The sequence below is a fragment of the Eptatretus burgeri genome, chromosome 6 (assembly GCF_056783735.1).
Source record: "Eptatretus burgeri isolate ZD-2024b chromosome 6, Ebu_testis_v1, whole genome shotgun sequence".
NCBI classification, from domain to species: domain Eukaryota; kingdom Metazoa; phylum Chordata; class Myxini; order Myxiniformes; family Myxinidae; genus Eptatretus; species Eptatretus burgeri.
In genome coordinates, this window is record NC_140966.1 from 67,319,305 (window position 1) to 67,343,258 (window position 23,954).

Genomic DNA, 23,954 nt, shown 5'->3' on the forward strand with positions numbered 1-23,954 from the left:
CATTCTGGTGTTCTACCTAACAGCAAGTTCAGTTCTGCCAAAGCTGTTTCTTGAAGAAACAATGGTTATCCTGTGTGGTTTGCCATTGCCTCTACAGCAGAGTATGGGGCAGAAATTTGAAATTTGTTCAGGCTTCTGGCGATAGCTTACCTTCTCTTCGCAAATAACACCGTGGGATCCTTTAACGTCCACCAACAAATCCTGCCAGAAGGAACGTCTTTTAATGTCCATCCGAGGCACGGCACACACATTGATGAATCACCCTGCCTGTGAAACACCAGGATGAGAGTTTATAGCTGGATCGGGATTCGAACCCAGGTTAGCCAGCTTTAAGGCAAGTACCCATTCCTCTGGTTCATCCTAAAGCACAATATTGTGACACCATCAGAGACAATGCATGAAAAATGGGTGGTGAATACAAAACAGCCACATGGATGAATAGCTCTTCGATCCGCAGAAAACAACATTTATCAGCGCCTTTCGAATTTAAAGTTGGTGTTCATTGGTACTCACAAAGCAACGTTGATGTTACTCAAAATTCACGTTTTCTCGTCACGTATTTTCTTCGTTCACTATTAATTTTTTGTGTCCTTCCTTCTTGTATAATTATCTTGCAGTATTAAAACTTGAGAATTTTACCATTATCCGATAAATCTGTTGGGATTGTATTTGCGTGGCAAGTTGAATATGCTGCCATTAAAGGCACTGTCACACCTTGACGATTTAGCCAGAGTATGCCTGACGTATGCAAAATTTGGCTAAAACGCTGGCACACGTCGAATACGCTATGGGTAAGTTTGTATACGTTAAGAGCACGCTGGCAGACATCGTAGTACGCTGGCATACGTCGTCATATGCCGAGTACGTCGATAATTTTCAGCATGTTGAAAATTTCTCGACGTACTCGGCGTATGACACACGTTCCGCATACGCTGGCATAGGTTGTAGACACGTTACGCGATCGTTGACACACGTCGACACACGTTACTTGTACGTTACTCATAAGTCGAAACACGTCGATGTAATGGTTAGCGTCAGTGTTCCAGACTCCCTGGTTTTATTTTTTTCTTCGGCGTGACGGTGACACTTCGATTTCTAGTGCGGTTATAATATAATGTAATTAATAGGCTGCCGCTCAACGATTTAAATCATAACCGCACTAGAAATTGAAGTGTCAACATCACCGTCATACCGAAGAAAAAAAAATACCAAGGAGTTAGGACCACTGACGCTAACCATTACATCGATGTGTTTCGACTTATGAGTAACGTACAAGTAACGTGTGTCAACGATCGCGTAACGTGCCTACAACTTATGCCAGCGTATGCGGAACGTGTGTCATACGCCAATAAATTTTCAACATGCTGAAAATTTATCGACGTATGCCAGCGTACTACGATGTCTGTCAGCGTACTACGACGTATGCCAGCATGCTCTTAACGTATACAAAACTTACCCATAACGTATTCGACGTGTGCCAGCATGGTTCGGCAAATTTTTCATACGTCAGCATACGCTGGATAAAACGTCAAGGTGTGACAGCGGCTTCACACTTCGATGTCTAGTGGGTTATGATTTGAATCGTCGAGCCGCAGCCTTTTAATAGCCTATGCCACGTGATCTCTGGCGATACGCTGCCGCGCGCTATGCATAAGTTAGACTATCGTTGGGCATAGGTTGTGAACGCCGACAACACGCTCAGCATTCGTTGGCATAAGTTATCTATATCTGATTGAAACGTTCTGTGTATGTTACTAATACATTATGCATACGTCCAACACATCATTATACGCCCAAAACTTAAAAAAATATCAACAGTTCAGCGTACGCCAGCATTTTACATACATTTTGATACCTTGCCATACGTTGGCTAAAACGTCAAGGTGTGACAGCCCCCTTTACACGTGTTTAAAAATATTCTCGTCTGTTCTGAATACTCTCGTCTGACTGATCGGATCCTGAATGTGTGTACAACTTTAGAATTGCACTTGAATCGCTAAAGCAACTCCACAACCCGTTTAACGGCGCCCGATTTTCCCGCACTTTCTTGCGAGATCGGCCGTGGAAAGTTTTTCGATCCTCGTGGAGGATCGCTATGTCTTACTCACGTTGTTGTTCTTCATCTTCTTCTTGTGGACTTTTTTGTTTCACAGCCTACAGTTTTCATCGAAACTTCCTGAAACTTGGCGTATACATGTAAAAATACCCTGCGCAGACAGAAAACATCTCCGATTTTGAAAATTCCTCCAAGAAAAAAAAGTTATGACGTCAAAATATCTCCGCTAATGGAAATTGCCTAAAAAAATACGTCTGAAACTAGGCAAGCTTTTTGAATTGTGTTTGTCGGAATCGAACAGGGCATTAGCAGAGATGAATTACCGCACATATGATACATCACTATGACGTCGTATCAATTTTTATGACGTCATTCCTATTTTTTGACTTTTTGTTTCACAACCCAGAGTTTTCATCGGATCTTCGTGAAACTTGCGATGCATATGCAGAAAGCCCACGCGCAGGCAGTAACCATCTCCGATTTTGGAAATTCTTCCGAGAAAAAAGTTGACGTCATAATATCGCCACTAATGGAAATCGCCTATACCATTATCTCCGAAACTAGGCAAGCTGTTTGAATTTTGTTTGTGGGAATGAAGCCGGGCTTCAGCACAGATAATTTATCGCAAACCTGATACATCACAATGACGTCATATTCGTTTTTATGACGTCATCATTAAGAGGATGAGGATCTTGGTTCATTTGAGCTTGTTGGCCCAAGTCTTTCATGAACCGCTTGGCCAGACCCCACGTTTGAATGGCAAGAATTTGTAAATTGTTCGGGATGCTGGTGAATCATTGGTGGTGATAAATGGCCTGTTCTTTTTGGAAGACACCGTGGGATCTTTGACGTCCACGAACGACCAGAGTTGGCAGACGAATCCTCCAGCTTAACGCTCTTCCGATGGACGGCGCACACATTGATGCATCCATCGCCCTGCATCTAAACCAGGGTGACAGTTTATCGTTGGACCAAGATTCGAACCGAGGCTAGACAGAAAAACTTTCATTTTTTGTTCTATTTCTACTTCATATTAATACATCCATATCCATGTAAATGACATTACATCTGAGGGGGAAAGGGAAGGAGTGGGGAATCTGAAGTTTTTTATTTTTTTTATTGTTATATTTTTTGTACACCTTGTCGAGGCTCGTATGAGAGCTAACATACAACGCACATCAAGGGGGGCATGAGACAGGAGGGGAGGGAGTGGGAAGGACAAAATAGTGGGGAACAGAGACATTTGGTTTGACGTTTGATGAGAAAAAAAGTTTAATGAGAAGACAGTTCAAACTCTGAAATACAGCTTTTTTGAAAGCTTTTTTTACTTGTCTGCTTCTCGGTGCTCTGGATTTTTTTTTGTTATACTCGATAGTGCATGTGCAGCCAAAATGTTACAAGTGCAGTCATCAATGCAGTCATTAAGCCTGGTGTTAGCTCAGTGGTAAGGGTGGCGGCTTGGGATCCCAGGGTCCTGAGTTCAAGCCCCGTCGGCCGCTGAATTAATACACCAGGGGGTTGACTCAGCCTGTCGTCCTTCCGAGATCGGCGAAATGAGTACCAATTCCAGTGTGTGTACTGGTAGAGGGGCACTGCATCAGCGTCACCGTCGCGCTTCAAGAAATGATAGCTACCCCGGCGGCTAAGCTGCCATACGACCACCATCACCAATGCAGTCATTAAGGCCTTGGTCACATTTGCCACGGCGGCCGTGGGGTCTCGAAAATCTACGGCCACTAGCAATTATACGGCGGCCGCAGTATTTCCACGGTCACACAATGTAGCAGTCACATATGTTTTTATTTTTCGGGGAGCCGCACGGCATATTTATAAATTGTGGGGGTGCCGCACGGTCTTTGATTTGATGTCTTACGGTGACCTTAGGGTGTCGCTGCGGCGGCCATCGAATTTTCAAGGTAGCCTCAAGGTGCCCGCAGGGGGACCGCAGGGGGGCCCTAAGGCGAACGTGCGGCCAGACGGACGGTAACGAGTGGGTATATATATACCAATTCTTTTTTTGTTACTGAAATAAAAATATACCAGTGTATATAACTGAATATACTATAACTATTATATACCGTGGTGCCCCCAGAATCCGAATGCCGCATTGTTTGAACAAATTGGAATCCGAACAATTTTCTCGAGAAAATTTTGCCCGAAAAACCTAATACATTTTAAAAAACCGAACACAACGTGGCGTTCATGTTTGTTCACGTGTCTCCCCCAGCTGTTAAAGCCACATCTTCGTGCTTTGTTCATTCAGTTCGTCTGTGGAAGTCCTCGTGAAAGCATCTCTCGTGTGTCAATCGATACTTTAGGCCTCAGTCACATTTGCTCTATGGCGAGGATACGGCGGCCGTACGCCCTCTGAATTGACAGAAACGTGCGGCAGCCGCAGATAAACTGAGGTGGCCTCAGGGTGGCCCTACGCCATATGGCTATATTTTACAGGTCTTAAGGTCGCCGTGGAATTATAACACGGAGTTATAACTTTTTTCATTTCTACGTTCGCCGTAGAAATTCGACAAGCCGAAACAAAAGAACTGGTTAAAAAAAAAAATTAACCCATTCGTTACCGTCCGTCTGGCCGCACGTTCGGCTTAGGGTCGCCTTGCAGTCCCCCTGCGGCCACCTTGCGTCTGCCTTCAAAATTCTATGGCCGCCGCAGGAACGCCCAAAGTTCACCGTGCGACATCAAATCAAAGACCGTACGGCACACCCATGTTTTCGGTCTCCACAATTTATAAATACGCCGTGCGGCTACCCGAAAAATAACAAGGACAAATGTGTCCAAGAGCAGCGTCCAAAAACTAAAGGTTTTGTCGGTTAAAAAAAAAACAAACTTAAAATTAAAAAAAAACAACTTCCGATATTTCGTCACGTGCCTTCATTAAGCCAATAGCGAAACCCGTCATAATGTATTTACGAAATATATAGTGTATTTAAGAAATTACAATACGACAAATGGAATAATCTTTAAATAGTAACGTCAACTTTTCGAAACTTTAAAGCAAATGTCCGAATAAATTTTAAGGTTCATGATAGACGCTCTCAAAGGGCACCGTCTATGTGAGGATGTGTACATGTGCTCAGTATTTCAGGCGATCCGGATCTTGTATATACAAGAGCCGAGTCCGAGAGATTAAGGTTTTGTCTACAGAAGAAGAAGAAGAACGCTGAGCTCAATATGAGCAGCGTTCGCTATGGGAGACGCTGCTAAAAACATGTGTGACTGCTACATTGTGTGACCGTGGAAATACTGCGGCCGCTTTATAACTGCTAGTGCCCGTACATTTTGTAGACCCTCCGGCCACAGAGCCTAATGTGACAGGCCTTACCTCGTGTTTTCACCTTCATTTGTGATTGTTTTTTTTAATCATCTTGTGTTTTAATTAATAACAAAAAAAAGCAATCCAATCACGTGGTTTGACGGACTGTCGGGCAAGGATTCAATTTCACAGCAAAACCAGTTGTAATTTGGAATCTATATATTAATACTGAAGGACCAATTTTGTGCTCCTAGCGGTCGCGTCACGTTTTTCTCGGTACTGTGACCTGGACTGAAAGAAACTTCGTACCTGAAAGAGTGCATCGCACATCGTGGCAATAGTCAACTTTCAACTCTGAGGCAGAATAAACACTTTTCGTTGAGACGGGGCGAGGAGTGAAGAAGCGGGGGCGGGGGATGAAGTGACGGGGGCAGGGAGTGAAGATGCAGGGGGCAAGGTAAGCAAATTTTTGGCCGGGGGTAAGCAAATTGAAAGCGGGAGACGGGGGAAATAGGGCGCCGGATGAGTCAGCGGGGGCTGGGGTGAATTAGGTGGGCTTGAGTGTGAGGGGGTGGACAGGGGGCGGGGGCCCAGGGCAAGTGGGGAGGGGAATCAAGAGATGGGGGCGGGGAGTGAAGAGGTGGGGGCGGGCCGGGGTAATTACATTTTTGGGCGGGGGGTAAGCAAATTGAAGGCGGGGGGGAATGGGGCAAGGGCCGGGGATGAGTAGGCGCGGGCAAGAAATCCCTGTCCAGTCCATGTCCCTCGAGTGGGAGTGAGCTGGTGAGGGCGGTTGAATGAATGGAATCCGTCTGCGATGGGATTTCGGCTGGTATCAATGATTACGTTAGCCCGATGCGTTTGATGAAAGTGATTGTGGTTCTGGGGGCATCATGATTGAGGTGCCCTGGGGGCAGCGCTCTCGCAGAGTGCACGAGCGATCGGAACCCAGGCCGGAGCACGAGCCTGTGTGGACCTTTGGATGTGGTGATTGTACCAGTTTACATACAATACACCGCCACCGAAGGTCATTTACTCATCTTATTTTATCTTAAACATGGGTAATTTCAGTTTCAAGTGTCTTGAAAGTGGGTTTTCTTTGGGTCCACGAATGGATTCATTCACTCCATTATTTCTTATTGGGAAAATATTTTTGGAATCTGAACTTTTTGCAATCCGAACAGCCTCCTGGAACGAATTAAATTGGGATTCTGGGGGCACCACTGTGTATCGGCAAACACCTATACTCCGATCTCTAGCGGTAGCGCACTGTGGACACAGACTGCCACGGAGGCCGTACGTAGGTGCACGGCGGGCCTAGGGGAACCGTGTGTCGACCCTGCATTGCCCGCAGGTAGTCACACAGACCGCAAGGCCACCGTACGGCGACCGTGGAAATAGTGCGGCCGCCGTAATTTTTTGGGGTTGGAAAAATTCATTTTTTATTGAGAAGAGCTTACGGCAGCCGCACGAATAACGCAAGCCCACCATACGCCCTACGTACGGTCGACGTGGAACACATTTACGTCATAGCTTGGCTTGTCGAATTGCTGCGGCAAGCGTAGAAATGAAAAAAAAGATATAACTCCGCGCTATAATTCCACGGCGCCCCTACGGCCTGTAAAATATAGTCAAACAGCGTAGGGCCTCCCTGAGGCCACCTCAGTTTCTCTGCGGCCGCCGCACGTTTCTGTCAATTCAGAGGGCGTACAGCCGCCGTATCCTCGCCGTAGAGCAAATGTGACCTAGGCCTAAGCCCCCACCCCCGTTTGTCCCCACCATTAAAGTTTCGGGGTAGAGGTATTTGTCATTGTTCCAGGTGTGTGAGATTGAATCCTTGAGGAATCAAAACCTCGAGGAAGACCGGTGCCCAGCTGATGATTCAAGCAGTCAGGAAACCAGTCAATTGTTTACAGGTTAAAGTTCTTACTTGAGGTAAGCTAACTAAGTTGTGAGGTTTACAATTTAAACTAGAAAGCATCTAAAAATGCAAAGCCTGTCCGCTTTGTATCTCGATTTCTTCTTCTTCCCGATGATAAACAGTATCTTTGACCTTTTGACCAAATTATTTATTTGTCTTTTCCAGTCTCATAGTAAAGCTTTGTTGAAAATTTGAAACACACACACACACACACACACACACACACACACACACACACACACACACACACACACACACACACACACACACACACGCGCGCAAAATCTCGTCTCCCACTGCATGGGGGACGGGCTAATGTTGAATCTAGGATGTTGTGAAATTAACAATATTTACAGCAATCCTTTAAATTATATTTTAGGGCTCGCCAATACTGTACAATTAATGAATATAATTGTCGTGTGTGTGTGTGTGTGTGTGTGTGTGTGTGTGTGTGTGTGTGTGTGTGTGTGTGTGTGTGTGTGTGTGTGTGTGTGTGTGTGTGTGTGTGTAACAAAATATATTAAAAAACGAGTGGGAAGATTTTAATGAGACCTGACAGATGAGTTCAGCCTTCAACCAAGGATGAAAGTCCTTCATTTTGGTTTGTTTATGTCAAAGCTGAAAGTCACAGCTTGAAGATCCACAGAATCAGAACTTTTGTTTTTTGATGTGATTATATTGATTTTAAGTAATAAACAAAGAAATGACCATGGTTTTTAATTTTACTGATTTTTTGAGGTGTTACAGTTTAAAAAGCAAAGCTGGTTGGTACATGTCTGGTGTTGACTTAATGGTGAGTGTGATTGGCTTGAGATCTTAGGGTTCTGAGTTCGAATCCTTCTTCACAATTGAATTAATACCAGATGGGGTTGATTCAGCCTGTCATCCTTCTGAGGTTGATAAAATGAGTACCAGCTTTTTGGGATGATTGAGCCATTTGAGTATCCTGTGTTGGAGTGGTGACCTGTCCAGGATTGTGCTGGATCTGCATCTAGACCTGAACCACAATTGAGTTGGCTTGTTTTTGTCACATAACCAACACATCCACCAAATTTTGTCACAATCTGTCCACAACTTTTGTAAATATCGTGCTATATATAATTTTTGGCCCTACCTCTCAATTGTGAAAAATCACTGAAATATTATTGTAGAAGGATCCAGATCTGGGTCGTCACCAAAACAGAACCCATTCGTCCTTGTCACACACTCAACTTGTCCACCAAGTTTTGTCCGAATCCATCCATAATTTTTTGGGATATTCTGCTGCTCACAGACAGACAGACAGACAGGCATACGCATGAAAACATAACCACCATCTACTTTCGGTGGCGGAGGCAATGAAAAAGGAACTGTGGATTGTACAGCAACACAAGGAATAAAGAAAATTTCCTTATTCTCGGAAACAAAATGCAAAGAAAACGAGCACGTGACTATTCTAAACCAATTGTTAAATTAATTCTGCAATAAGAAAAAATATGACTATTCTAAGTCCATTCAAATGTAACATTATCAGAACTTTCTAATGAAAAAGCCGCTAATTTGTCCTGAAAGAGCGATTTAAACTATGTTTGGTTCAATTCATATCAAGATAGCTCATTTACCTGTGAATACAAATGTGATGAAATGAAATGGATTTTTGGTTTCTAAAAATTAAATCATGCTCCCTACCCTGAGCCAATTTACACCTCATTGGTGGTAACGTGTTCATATAAATGAGCAGATTAAGTGCAACTGGCACAGGTTACTGGAGAAGCTTTTTAACCTCATTTGGATGTTTAAACAGTGTTGTTATTTATTGTAATAACTCAGCTTATCAAGGGTTCTCCTTGCATAGGTTCCAAAATAATGCAGCACGAAATAATTGGTGTTTATATTTTCACTCAAACTCTTTTGGTTATCCGGGGTCTCTCCTCATTTGAATAGCGTAATGCCGATAAGTCGTGGTATTTATTGCGCAGTATTTTTTTATGAGCAATGCAATATGGGGGTTGTGTGAATAGAGTGTGTGCAATATCCTGGGTTTCACACATTACTTCCACATCTACCTGGTTTTACTCATTTATAGTTGAAGCCGCTGGTGCAACGAGCCCGACATGATGTTCCGCAGGCTAGGCCATGCTCAGTGTGTTTGCTTGAGCACTTCACTGAGGAATGTTTCAATAAAGGTCCTGAACTTATGACATCATTCAAAATGAAAGTTTGTGCAAAGAGAAACTGAGTGATTGGACATTTTTGTAATGCTTCCATACAATTGTTTTCACAACATCTCTTTATGAATCCAAAAGATATTATGTTGAGATTTTTTTTCCTTTCTATAATAATTTTACAATTGAACCGTCAAGCTCTCTCGATAGGTGTTTGAGTCGGGTCGTTTTTTCCAGCTTCTTAATAAATCATTTTAATTTATGAGCAGAATCTTTAGCACATAAAAATGAGGTGGGGTGTGGGAGGCCAATAAATACATAATACATCACAATGCATAGCCCCGGATAATTAAAATATATTGAACATGTTATTATTATTATTTTTTTTAATCTTTAATTTATTTTTGCCTGCTTGATCTTTAGGTTTGATCCTGAGAAACTGTAAACTGTGTGTGTATGTTTGTTGGTGAGGCAGCTTACATTTTCTCTGATGTGCTTGGCCTCACCCCTGGGGGTGGGACACGGTCCAGTCTGTCATGCATTCTTAGGACACCACCTGGCAGAGAAGCATCTCCTCTAATATTGAAATACTGACGTCTCTTCCCGGTACCACAGCTTTTGGCTTTGAGTGTTCAAACCCGTGCTCACATTCAGCCATGTTCAACTGCAGTCTCACTGCACCTTGCTTCAGAACAGTCTGCTCTGTGGTGTCGCTGACCATGGCCTGATCTTGATCTCTGCCACCGATGGCTTCTCTGATATCTCCTGCAGATTCCCCAGTGATCAACTTGCATACCAGCATGACCAGAATGACCCTTTGCTTGTTTGACAGCAATATCCCAAAACATCCCATCACTCATCATGCCGATTTGTCTCTATGATTGTCGAACATATGGTCGCTGATAGTATTGGACAACAAGTCTGTGCTCTTGATGAAGTGACAGGTCAGGTGATATACTTTCACATGAATATATCCCTGTGCAAATGAGCCATTCACATCCATTTGCCCATGGTTTTGAAACAATGGGTGATGCTCTGGCAGTAATTGCTTCCAGTTATGATCTGTTCCAAGCTGGTGCCGTAACATTCCTTTCTGCCTACAGTGCTATAAATACATGCTGCTCCCCATTAGGGGCCTGTTTATGGAACTGTGAAAACAATGCGGAACACAGTAGTTTGCTCGTGATTGGTCGAAAACCGCGATATTAGAACCCACAATATTTGAGGGTTTACTCTATAGCGGAATTGCTCTATGTAACGTTCATACTCATTTAAATTGGGATTCTTCGTGAAGTCTTTTATTGCTCCGTTTGAATTATCTGATTGTGCTTACGATAGACATTCGGGATTATTAAATATTACTTGTAACATTAATGTTCTGTTTCCTGTTGTTTGTTGGTTTCACCCTTAAAACAACACCGAAGCCACACCACTGTCTTTAATCCCACTCGGCTGTTGAATTAATAACAGGTGGGGTGAACTCTCTCTGTCATCCTTCCGAGGTCGGCAAAATGAGTGCCATCATGCTGGTATACTGTGTCGGAGTGGAGACCCATCCAGGTTTGTGTCCAAGAGCCAATGAGACTGCTTAGGCAGCACCAACGACTCTGCACAGAGTATGGGTCCCAATCTCCTCCTCTCCAGGGTTTGGCGTTCGCCATGAGGGGAATCTCCTTGAACTCCTCTCAACCTCTGGTCCTGCAGGCCGACGGGCTGCAGAAAACTTTGCAGCCCGGCGTGTTCTGAAGTAACCACAAACATCAATCAGACGGCCAAATCTCTCAGTGTTCCTCTGTCTAACGTCAGCGATATGCGGTTGTTCGCCCTTCCACCTGTGATGAAATCCACATTCAAATAGATGTTTTGGAATCGAACATCAAATCCATAGAAGTAATAATTAAAAATATATATATATATATATATATATATATATATATATATATATATATATATATATATATATATATATATATATATATATATATATATTTGCAGAGCCTGATTTGTGCATATAATAATTTTGTTTACCTGGGGGTAACGTGTCTCAACTAACCGTGGCTCGCATCCTCAGCACACACTCGGGATTACTCCTGAGTGAACAGCGAGTGCAGTTCTGGCTATGTAGTGAAGCAAAACAGTTGGGGTAAAACTTCCCGGCTATCGCAAATGTGGACAATGGCCAAAAGGGTCCCTTGACATTTATCAGCCCCTTCTATAATCCTACATAATCATCGACACACAAGATTGGTGCCAATCAGAATCACAACTGGAGAAATGGAGAGAGGAAGAAAAGTAGATAGAGTGCAGAGCAGAGCATGGGTGCAGCTCCTTCCAACCTTACTCATACGCATGCAATCTACTAAGGCATATAGACTCATGTAAGCTTCTCCTTGGTGGCTCTTGCAGTCAGAACAGGCAAACTTCAGCGCAAGCTTGTCCAAATGACTTGTGGTAAGGAGAGCTTGATGATTTAAAGGCTCGGTAGAACAAGATGCTCGGGAGAACAAGATGCTTGGTAGATTGAGATGCTCAGCAAATCAAGATGCTCAGTGGATCAAACGCTTGGGGGATAAAACATTTGGGATATCAAATGCTCCATAGATCAAGATACTCGATGGGTTGAATGCTCAGCAGATCAAGATGTTTGGTGGGTCAAATGCTCGGTCCACCAAGATGCTTGGTGGATTGAGCACCTGGTAGATCAAATGCTCTGTAGATCAACAATCTCAGTGGATCGAATGCTTGGTAGATCAAGATGCTCGATGGGTCAAACACCCAGTAGATCAAGACGCTCGATGGGTCAAATACTCGGTAGATCAAGATGCTCGGTATATCGAATGCTTGGTAGATTGAACACTCGGTAGATTGAAGGCTTGTTAGATCAAATGCTCAGTTGATCAAGATGTTGATGGATTGAACACCTGGTAGATCGAACGCTCGGTGGGTCGAACGCTCGGTGGGTCGAACGCTCGGTGGGTCGAACGCTCGGTGGGTCGAACCCTCGGTGGGTCGAACACTCGGTAGGTCAAATGCTGAGTAGGTTGAATGCTCGGTAGGTCAAATGCTGAGTAGGTTGAATGCTCGGTAGGTCGAACACTTGGTAAATCAAGATGCTGGATGGGCCAAACACCTGTTATATCAAGATGCATGGTGGATTGAATGGCTAGTAGATCAAACACTCGGTATATCAAATGCTCAGTAGATCAAGATGCTCAGAAAGGCTGCTCCAATGTCCCTTGTTCAAGGTCTTCGATGTCCTCTCACCTTGGAGATAAAGCTAATCTATTGTTTTGTGGAGCACACAATTGCACTCTTTCTAGCTCCTCTTGCCACAGAGGTCGAGCTAATACGTTGCTTCAGGTAAGTGCATGCTGACGCTGAGCCACATGGCATGCACATGAGAGCAGCTGCAACAGCTGCAGGTTAATGATCCTGCAGCTCAAAATGAGTTGTTTTCCAAGTAAACAAAAGAACCAAGCTACAACTGCAGGACGAATAATTATTACCTCCATTGTGTCCAAATTGAGTTTTTGCATGAATTGAAATACCGATTTATTTACTTTCCACATGTTCAAGCACCTGCTTAAGAATCCTTTGTATGAGTGAAATGGTAGTTTCTTGTCTATTGTTTGAAAGTGATGGTGCTGCATGACATGTGGACTTGTGACAGGGGTTAATCTGGAATGTGGAATGGAAAAGGTTGGAGGGAAAGTTGAAGGGCAAATTGCAGGATCGACAGGACATGAGGAGCTACTGCTTGAAAATTGAACATGGCGAGGGACCGGTGATGGATGTGCAGATGGAGCAAAAGAGGGAAGTAAAGATAGATCGATAGACGGACGGACAAGAGAAAAACCGAACATTCTAACTTACGACTCGTATTCCTCCCAAAGTCTCTCTACACAAAAGGTGGAAAATCGATCCCACATAAACTACAGAAATATATCGTGGGAAAAACGTATGTGTCTCTGCATGCATATGGGGGTCTTTTCCAAAACAACAATATAATATTGTATATAATTACCCTCAACAGAGGAGAGGGTATTGCATTTGGGTCCATTTGTCTGTCTGTCTGTCTGTCTGTCTGTCAATCTGTCTGCTTGTTTGTTTGTCTGCACAGAACGTGAGTACGTTTTTTTTCTCTGCAACCACTTGTCCGATTGAAACAAAATTTTCACCGACTCCTCATATAGAATGTTTGCATGATAATTATGAGGTCGCAGGCCACGTGGTGTGGCAGCCATTTTGGAAAAAAGGGAAAAACTTTGGACCTCTGTATCTCTGAAACCGCACCATGGAAAAATTGAAACTTGGCACGTGGGAAGTGCTCCGCATGGGAAATAAATATTATTTTTGCATCATATCATAGGGGCCTTCATTATGACAAAAATGCATACATGTAATCCGATCAGAATAAAACATTTTGAGGGTGATCTTGGGATAAATTGGTCAACACAAAAAAATAATTGATGATGTCATTGGTCATGTGGTTCAGCACAAAGCCGGAAAACAATAATTTATTTGAAACAAAAACAAAAAGTTAGGAGATTGGGGCATGCATGGTGCCAAATTTGTGCAGGAGGGTGTGACCTCACAGGTGTGCACTTCCATGCGGCGGGAGCTGGTGGAGTTCCCCGATCAAGAGGTTGAGCTGGCAATTGCCGAAGACAGGTAAGTACCACCCAATGGTACAAATGGTGAGTATGGGAATAATGAGGAAACTCTCCGTGGGGGTGTGAATGTGCCTGAATGTGAGTTAGCACATCTGTGGTATGGTATGAAAGCCTGGGCTGTAACAACATACATACATGTGTGTATATGTATATATATATATATATATATATATATATATATATATATATATATATATATACATATATGTGTGTGTGTGTGTGTGTGTGTGTGTGTGTGTGTGTGTGTGTTAGGAATGTATGTATGTATGTATGTATGTATGTAAGCCAGGTGTTGGCGCAGTGGTTAGGGCAGCGGCTGGGACCCAAAAAGTCCTGAGTTCAAGCCCCGTTGGGCCACTGAATGTATATGTATATATATATATATATATATATATATATATATATATATATATATATATATATATATATAATGCATATATATGTATGTATGTGTATATATGTATATACCAAGTCGTATAACACCAGGGGGTTGACTCAGCCTGTCATCGTTCCGAGGTCGGCGAAATGAGTACCAGTGTACTGGGCCGGTGTATACCCCGGTTAAAATAGGTGTACCAGATCCCTGTGTCGTAAGAGGCGACCAGGGTTGCGTCAGGAAGGGCATCCGGTGTAAAACATGTGCCAAATCACTATGCGGATCATATGGATGATCCGCTGTGGCAACCCCTAACGGGAGCAGCCGAAAGAAGAAGAAGAATAAGGAGTATGTATGTATGTATGTATGTATGTATGTATGTATGTATGTTCCCGAAATGCAGCCAAAATGGTGCATGATAGTGCAAAAATTTCATGGCCAACTTACTCACCATTCTCCTGCGGTGTGCAGTATCAAGTTTCGTTCAAATCGGGCAACGAAAAAATTATTAAAAAATCAATTCCCGATTCAGTCACGTACTCTTCGGGAGAATTTGATCAATGCAAACAACCTCAGCGATATAGTTTGCTGGAGCTATCTTAATTTTATTATTATTATTTTTTGGGAAATGATTTTTTGATCAACCGCTGTCACAACGGGAACCCAACGGGTTCACATATCATCTTGTGTGTGTGTGTGTGTGTCTGTGTGTGTGTGTGTGTGTGTGTGTGTGTGTGTGTCTGTGTGTGTGTGTGTGTGTGTGTGTGTGTGTGTGTGTGTTAGGAATGTATGTATGTATGTATGTATGTATGTATGTAAGCCAGGTGTTGGCGCAGTGGTTAGGGCAACGGCTGGGACCCAAAAAGTCCTGAGTTCAAGCCCCGTTGGGCCACTGAATATATATGTATATGTATATATATATATATATATATATATATATATATATATATATATATATATATATATATAATGCATATATATGTATGTATGTGTATATATGTATATACCAAGTCGTATAACACCAGGGGGTTGACTCAGCCTGTCATCGTTCCGAGGTCGGCGAAATGAGTACCAGTGTACTGGGCCGGTGTATACCCCGGTTAAAATAGGTGTACCAGATCCCTGTGTCGTAAGAGGCGACCAGGGTTGCGTCAGGAAGGGCATCCGGTGTAAAACATGTGCCAAATCACTATGCGGATCATATGGATGATCCGCTGTGGCAACCCCTAACGGGAGCAGCCGAAAGAAGAAGAAGAATAAGGAGTATGTATGTATGTATGTATGTATGTATGTATGTATGTATGTATGTTCCCGAAATGCAGCCAAAATGGTGCATGATAGTGCAAAAATTTCATGGCCAACTTACTCACCATTCTCCTGCGGTGTGCAGTATCAAGTTTCGTTCAAATCGGGCAACGAAAAAATTATTAAAAAATCAATTCCCGATTCAGTCACGTACTCTTCGGGAGAATTTGATCAATGCAAACAACCTCAGCGATATAGTTTGCTGGAGCTATCTTAATTTTATTATTATTATTTTTTGGGAAATGATTTTTTGATCAACCGCTGTCACAACGGGAACCCAACGGGTTCACATATCATCTTGTGTGTGTGTGTGTGTGTGTGTGTGTGTGTGTGTGTGTGTGTGTGTGTGTGTGTGTGTGTGTGTGTGTGTGTGTGTGTGTGTGTGTGTGTGTGTGTGTATATATATATATATATATATATATATATATATATATATATATATATATATATATATGTTAGGAATTTATTGCGTATCGCTTTAATTTCGGTTTTCAATCTTGAATCCTTTCTTTTATTTCATTCCTTTATCTCACTTCTTACACAAACTATGCAAGCAAGTACACATACAGAAAAATAATGATGAAAGGGACACGAAAGAAGTACACAGCAAGGATCATTCGCAAACGCACGTCAATTTCCATTCAAATTTTGCGCCAAGTTCCAACTACCGTCTCACCTCACACCTTCATTCTGCTCACCACAATGTCACAATGCTCACCATAACTACTCCACACATCTCTTAAAAATCCCCACAACAACCTACATCCATGCCTTCACGACTAATGCACCATTACAAACACCCCCTCCCTTTTTGCCGCAACGCCACCTTTACAACCACCTCTCCCAATTTCTTTACTACAAATGCCGCAATGCTCTCTTACCTCTCTACAACTGCTGCAACTGTAATCTGCCCATTGGACGCCCACCACAGCCTCAGAAGGTGCCAAGGAAATGAGAGTCAGATTGTTTCTGAGTTTAACTCAAAGCACAAGTATGCACTGGGGTTTGTTCGAGGACGTACAGATAGCACTGGGATTGCCAGAAATTGCCACGTTTTTATGGAGGCCAGTGACATTCTGGGCCGGAGAGTGCTCTCGAAAACTTTTGCCCCGTGTTGTTCTCAGAGCTCCGATGCATGCCGGGGTCAGAGGGCGAATGGGACCATTTTTGAGTCCAAGGCCTGGGCGTGGCTATGGCATGGGGCGATTGCTGTATGCCAATGGGAGAGCTGAAAATGCCCACAGCCTCATTTGATCTGATTTTTAGCTCCTTCCTCGCCCGGGGACCCATAAAAGGAGCAATTCAGCTCAGATTTTGAGAGACTGCAGGAGACTTTTGAGAGAGCAGACATCGGCAGGTGGTGCAGGAAGCAGACTTTGGCAAACTGGGCAAGTTTGCGCCGAGCGCAGAGCGAATAACGCCACAAGTCAGTGCGGCCGAGCGAGGAATTGGAGTGGAGCCATTGACGACCAGAACGAGATGGGACCTTTCCCGTTTCATCAACACTGTGTTTGACTGCATCCAACAGCCAACATTTGCATGTACAGACTCTTACGCAATTCTGTTAAGGACTTTCTCTTCACATCTTTCTCTCCCATCTCCGTCTCATCAACCGTGGACACACAAAGAGCAATTGGCACGGGCAAGTCCCAAACAACCATTCTTTTCAGAGCGAACCTTACTGACACACCTCTCATATCTTCCTCTTTCACCATTCCACATGACACGCTGCACTACACTCATACCTCTCACCCCCACACCATCGACACCTTCAGTTTTCTCCCTTGTTCCCCCGACCTAAGCATTTGTGTTACGCTGGTCCGTCGACCGTGTTAGGTATTATGAGGTCCTCAAATCCACAACTGCTTCTTATCTCTCTGGGCTATCTCTACTTTTACTCGGTTGTGCATATGTGATGGAGCCTGTCATAGCGTAATTTAAGATTGTCTAAGTTTATTCGGGGTATATCTGCACTGTCTTCTTTTGTGAATATTGCATTTCTTTTGATGCACCCACAAATTCCTTGCTTTCCCCTGCTGTAGATTTGTGAATAAATCCCATAATGTGCCACATAACATTCCTCGCTTTATTAAAATAAATATGCCTTTTATAAATGTACCCAGCTTATTTTTGTCTTTTCCTCGATTGCTCCATCATGGTCCTCACCTTAGCATCGCCGAGAGGTCATCCCCCAAAATATGCTTATTAGCTGGTGCGTATTTGGCATCTCCGCTCGGCTGCACCTGATTTGGTAAGTAACGCAAGTACGCATCGAGGGCATCTTTCCCTGATAAGGTGACGACGTGTTCCTCGTTAAACGATTGTCAGACGGAGGTCACGTGGTCAAATTATTGGCATTCTTCATCGATTTGTGACCTGCCGTGACAGGAACTTATTTGTGTGCAACGATCTGCGATTCCCGGTGAGTCCAAGGAGTAATCAGGGAGTAACCAGGGACAACCCCCTCCCATCCCCACACTTTTTGTGCCCGACGACCCCTGGACCATGACATTTTGGTGTCAGGAATAAGATTCAGTCCTGAGGTGTGTTTAATGCTCTCCCAAAATTAACGAGCAGGTTCAGGGAGATATTTTAGTTAACAATTTGTGTGGACTATGGCGGACCAAGACGAGCTGGTCAAGGTGGGTTTAGAAATGTGAGAAGAACCCGTGGCCCAGGACAGCAGTATGGAGGAAGACAGTTTCCTTGGGGAGTATTCAGGGGGGACATTGCCATTGGCAATGCTCAGTGGCCCTGACCGCCAAATCTACTTCCTGGAGGATGTAGCACTCCCACTGGAATCCACACCCAAGAGCAGCAGACCGGCCTCACCAAAACCACTCGACATGAACCAACTGGCAGAGATGATGACTCGGATGATGAACCAGATGAGGGGTGATATGCAAGTGATGTGCAATGGCATAAAGATAGAGATGCAAGAGAGAAAGGTGGAGCAGCAAGAGATAAAGGTTGGGTACCAAGGGATGAAGGCCAGGCAGGTAGAGGTAGAGGCTGAGTTTAAGGCAACCAGTGCACAGGTAACCGATGCGTGGACATGTCGGTACGCGAGAGACAGGGAAAGAACGTGGCCTGTGTGTGGGATGTGCAGCATGTAATGGTGGCTGGTCAGGTCAGTGGTAATTTAGGGGAAGCACTGGGACCATCGCCATTACAGGTAACAGAAAAGTTAGAGCCACAGGAGAGCAGGATAGACTCGGATAACAGGATAGACTTGGATATATGCATCTCAAAGGGATCAGCTTTTGTGACCGCCATTCCTTGATAGGAGGAAAACCACGGGGTAAACTTCCAGGATAAGAGAGCTGTACAAAGCTGGAATGTGAGAGTGTTCGTAAATTATTTCTAGAGCCGGAACGCAATAATTTATTTATAGCAAAAACAAAAAGTGAGGAGATTGGGGCATGCATTGTGCCAAATTTGTGCAGGGAGTGTGTGACCCCACAGATATGCACATCCATGTGGCGGGAGCTGGTGGAGTTCCCCGATCAGGGGAGTGCGTGGGCGTTGTTGGAATGGACTGCGAGGAGGTTGAAGGAACATGTACGGGGAAGCCGTCAGAGACAGATGGTGCAGTTTTAAAATTAAAACGGCTTCCCCATGTTATTGATTTGAGCCTGGCATGTGATGAGCTGACGGGAGGAGTTTTCCAGAGGGTGCTGCATGTTGGCGCATGCATGCCTGCCACCCTTTGCATTGATAGACTAGGTGATTGGAAATGTTCCCGTTTGGTTTTATATCAAACCTGGCGGTTAAAAATAAAATGCCGCCAGTTGGGAGCATTTCACTGCCCCGGTAATCCCCACATCGAGGGACGGGGGAACAATGAAAATGGGGGGGGGGGGGTGAATAGAATCCCATGAGAGCCTTGGAGGAAAGGAGCTGGGAGTTCGAGAAATTCCCATGGTGCTCCCACGCTAATAGGTGGATTAGAAGAAGCACAGTACTCTGCAGGCTAGGGGTCACGTGGGGACCCGGGGATTGTGTGCGCACAGACTGTTAAGCGTGTAAGGATGGCTGTGCTTGGAAGCTAACGTGGTGCGAGGTGCACAGGATGCGCCATGTGGTAGCCATGCTTTCAGCCCAACCGAGGTGCATCAGGCCAGATTTTATTATTTTCAGGTCAGGCCAGATTAGATCTGTGACTTACTACAGGTACCATGTAAACCTGTACTGACCTATTTCATGGTCGGGTTGTCGGTGACTAAACCATCTACCAAACCAGGTTTCCTGATGATGAGGATGCATGGATATGGACATCCAGCAGGATTAAAAACAAAACCTGTCAAAGGGCGGAGGAGCTCCTTGTGAGCCAACGGCCATCCATATCTAGTGCCCAACTGTGTCTGTGGACATCCTTCTGCAGTTGTGTTACTTTTTTTTTGGAGGTTGGAGGCAGGATTTGCATTCCGACCACTGTAAAACTTCATTCCGCAAAACCCACTCCATGGGAGTACTTCCTGTGCAGCTGCCCTCTGCAGGGCAGCTCACCGGATGACGGGATTGGGGCACAGTCTTCGGGACTGCCATTGCTTGATAGGAGGAAAATCACGGGGTAAACTTTCAGGGTCAGATTGCTGTGGTATGTGGTGGAGTGCTGCTGAGGTGTCATCCACCAGACAGCGGTCTCCTTGGGTTAACCTGAGGCAGTCCCTTTGGGTGGGTGTCTAAAATGTCCTATCTCTAAGAGAGGATGATCACCTGTCTCTGTTATCATCTGAGCTCAAGCATTTGAACATATGTATTGCAGCACTCTCTGAGGTTTGGAGACCAAATAGTGGTGAGAACATGGTGGGTGGTCAGACCTACTATTGGTCTGGTCACTCTGATGGTTACCATGCCCAAGGAGTTGCTGGAGCTGTGTCCAATTAGCTGACTCCAATGATGACTGATGCATCACCGGCCAACAAGCGTATTATGAGACTTAGGATTTGTCACTCCTTGGGTGTCGTTTTCCTGGTCTCTGTTTATACTCCGATTGCGGTGAGTGATCTCACTGTGAAGGACACATTCTATGTCGCGCTCGAGTCTGTGGTTGATCAGTGCCCCAGGGGAGATACTCTTCTCGTCTTGGAGGATTTGAATGCATCGACTGGAACTGATGGGGCTGCTTATGAGACCTGTGTTGGTCCCCATGAGTCTGGTTTTGTGAACCAGAATAGCACCAAGTTCCTTGACTTTGCAAGAAGACATGTACTGAGAGTGGCGGATTCATGGATTCAGCGCCCTCGGGCTCATCGCTGGACGGTATTCCAATGATGGTGGTGTGGCAAAGGAGAGTGACCATTTGATTGTGGATGGTCGCTGGAGGATGATCCAGAACTACAGCATCTACCGGAGTGTTCAGTCCCTCAACACGGACCACAATCTTGTTGTAACAACTCTGAAGTTGCAGCTTAAATCCGGCAGAATGGTACCATCCCAGCCTCGGCTTTGGGAAATCCTGAAGAGTTGTGGAGTGCCTTTAAGACCATCATCCTTGATGTTGCCAGTGGATGTCTTGGAACTCACCGGAGGGCGAAGAATAATTTTGTCTCTCAAAGGACACTGGATACCATTGACCAGAGTCGCATGACCAGACTTAATGGCAGAGCTGAGCTGTTCAGGGAGTTGAGCTGTAAAACTAAATGCGTGCTAAAGGTGGACAAGGAGACCTATGTGTGAGGAATCTTTGAGGGGATAGAGTTTCACCTGTGGTCAAGTGATTTTCGTCCTGATTACAGAGGAATTTGCACATTGCGTTCTTCCAAGCTTGTCCCTCAGTTAACTGTAGTTAGAGTGAAGGGTTGTGGGCTCTTGACACAGGAGTCCGAAGTGAATGCCCACTGGGCTGGATACTTTGAGGGGCTGTACCAGGCTGATCCACCAGCTGTTGAGTTGATGCTAAGGGTGTTGTTATCCCTATTGGTGACTCTCCAATTTACTGTGATCGACCTTCGTTTGTAAAAACACAGGCAGCAGTGAACTTGTTGAAATGGGGTAAAGCTTCTGGGATCTTTGGCATCCATGCTGAAATTCTGAAGGCTGGTGGAAATGCTGTACTCATGTCGTTGCATGCAGTTTTCTGCTCTGTCTTGAATAAAGGCATCATCCCAACTGACTGGAAGAGGGGCCTTGTTGTCCCTTTCTGGAAATGGAAGGGTGATCTCCAGGACTGCCACAACTACCGAAGAGTGGCGCTGCTCTCAGTGCCGGGCAAGGTCTTTGCTTGGATAATTCTTGATCGGCTTCAACACCATATGCTTGAGCACCAGCATCCAGAGCATTCAAGCTTTACACCAAAGAGGTCAACAATTGACCGTATCCTTGCTCTTCAGGTCCTCACCGAACGCAGTCGAGAGTTTTGGCAGGGGCTGCTTGTAGCCGATGTTGATTTCTGCAAAGCGTTCGATTCAGTGAATCGGGATGCCCTCTGGAGGATTCTTGGTCTTCGTGGGGTGCCACCAAAACTGATCAATCTGATGTCCAAACTATACTAGGGTACTGAGAGTGCTGTGAGATGTTGTGATACCATCTCTGACTTATTTCCAGTTGTTGGATGCTGCTATGTTTTCTGTACCTGTTTGTGGTGAGGATATTGAGGTCACGGAGAGATTCACTTACCTTGTTAGTGATATTCATGTCTCTGCTGGTTGTGAGCCAGAGGTCAGTAGACATCTGGGTTCTGCCTTGGCATTCATGGATTCACAGGATCATGGGGTGTGGTGCTGCCGGTACCTGTGCAGGAGGATGAAAGTCTGAGTGTTCAGGTCATTGGTGCTTCCAGTCTTTCTCTATGGATGTGAGATTTGGACTCTGACCAGGGATCTGGGATGGAGACATAATTCCTTTGGTACCAGGTCTCTTCAGAGAATCCTTGGCTATCGCTGGTCAGATGTGTCCAATGAGCGGTTGCTGAGAGAGACTCAAATGAGATTTGTTACCTGCATAGTCTGTGAGCATCAGCTGTGGCTGGATGGACATGTGGCTCGTTTTCCTAATGCTGATCCTGCTCACCAGATTCTCTTCACGAGGGAGCCTCAGGAGTGGAGGAGACCAATGGGCTGACCACATTCCTCGTGGTTGTAGTCAGTTGATCAGCATCTCAAGGAGATGGGAATGGGCCAGGCATCTGCCTGGGGGATGGTCAGATGGAGGCCGCTGGAGTTCTGGCAGAAAGTGGACGCAGCGACGCGCTGCTTCAGTGCATGCTCCCATACCTGACCTAACCTGATTGAATTTCTATCTGAACACTGCATATGGTAAGGTGTTCTGGGAACTCTCTTTTTTTAATGTCTCTCCAATTTGGCTGGAATATGGCTCATGATGCAAAGACGCGTACCACAATTATTCACCTCTCATGTTGTGCTTTGATACCGAATAACTTTACGATAGATCGAAGGCAACAAATATTGATTTTCTAATATAAGCAGTGAGTTATCCAAAATTTTAACTTTGGCAGATCTTCTAAAACCGATTCTGAAACAAGGATTATGGGAGTGAATTTTGAATTCAGAAATCAAAAGAATATTTTAGAGAATAATCATTGAATCAGTGATGTGACATTGTTCCCAATGTTGAACTTTGACTTCACAATGCACATGTAAGATATCATGTATTACCTTTGTGATTGGAAATGGCAGGATATATCGCTCAGAGACATGCACACTTTCTTCTGAGCTGCATAGCTTGGGTTCGAATCTCGACCCAGCTATAAACTGTGACCCTGGTGTTTCACAGACAGAGCAATACATATATGTGGGTGCCATCCAATATATACATGTTCAGCCGTGTCTCTTATCTGCTAGCATTAGGTTAAAGATCCCAGTGTCCTTCGTGAAGTGTAGGTGAGGTCTCGCTAGCGCCCTGGCCAAATTCCAAATTTCTGCACTCTCGGTCGACTACCCTGCATCAGAGTGGTGACCCATTCTGGATTGTTACCCTAGCCAAGAAAGTACTTCAGCAAAACTAATGCTTTCTATAAATCATGCTGCATAAGACTTTGCAAATTCCCAATCAGACCACATACCAACTGTAACAACCAATAGCACAGTAGTCGTCCACCCTATTGCATGAACAATCACATCAGTCACTCGACAGACCTCATTTGGTGCAAAATACTCGATGAAAGACCAGTTCATGCTGACATTTCATAAAAATGGGATTGTAAAACAGAGGCTCATTTAAGAACATGTCTTTTGTATGCGAGGTAT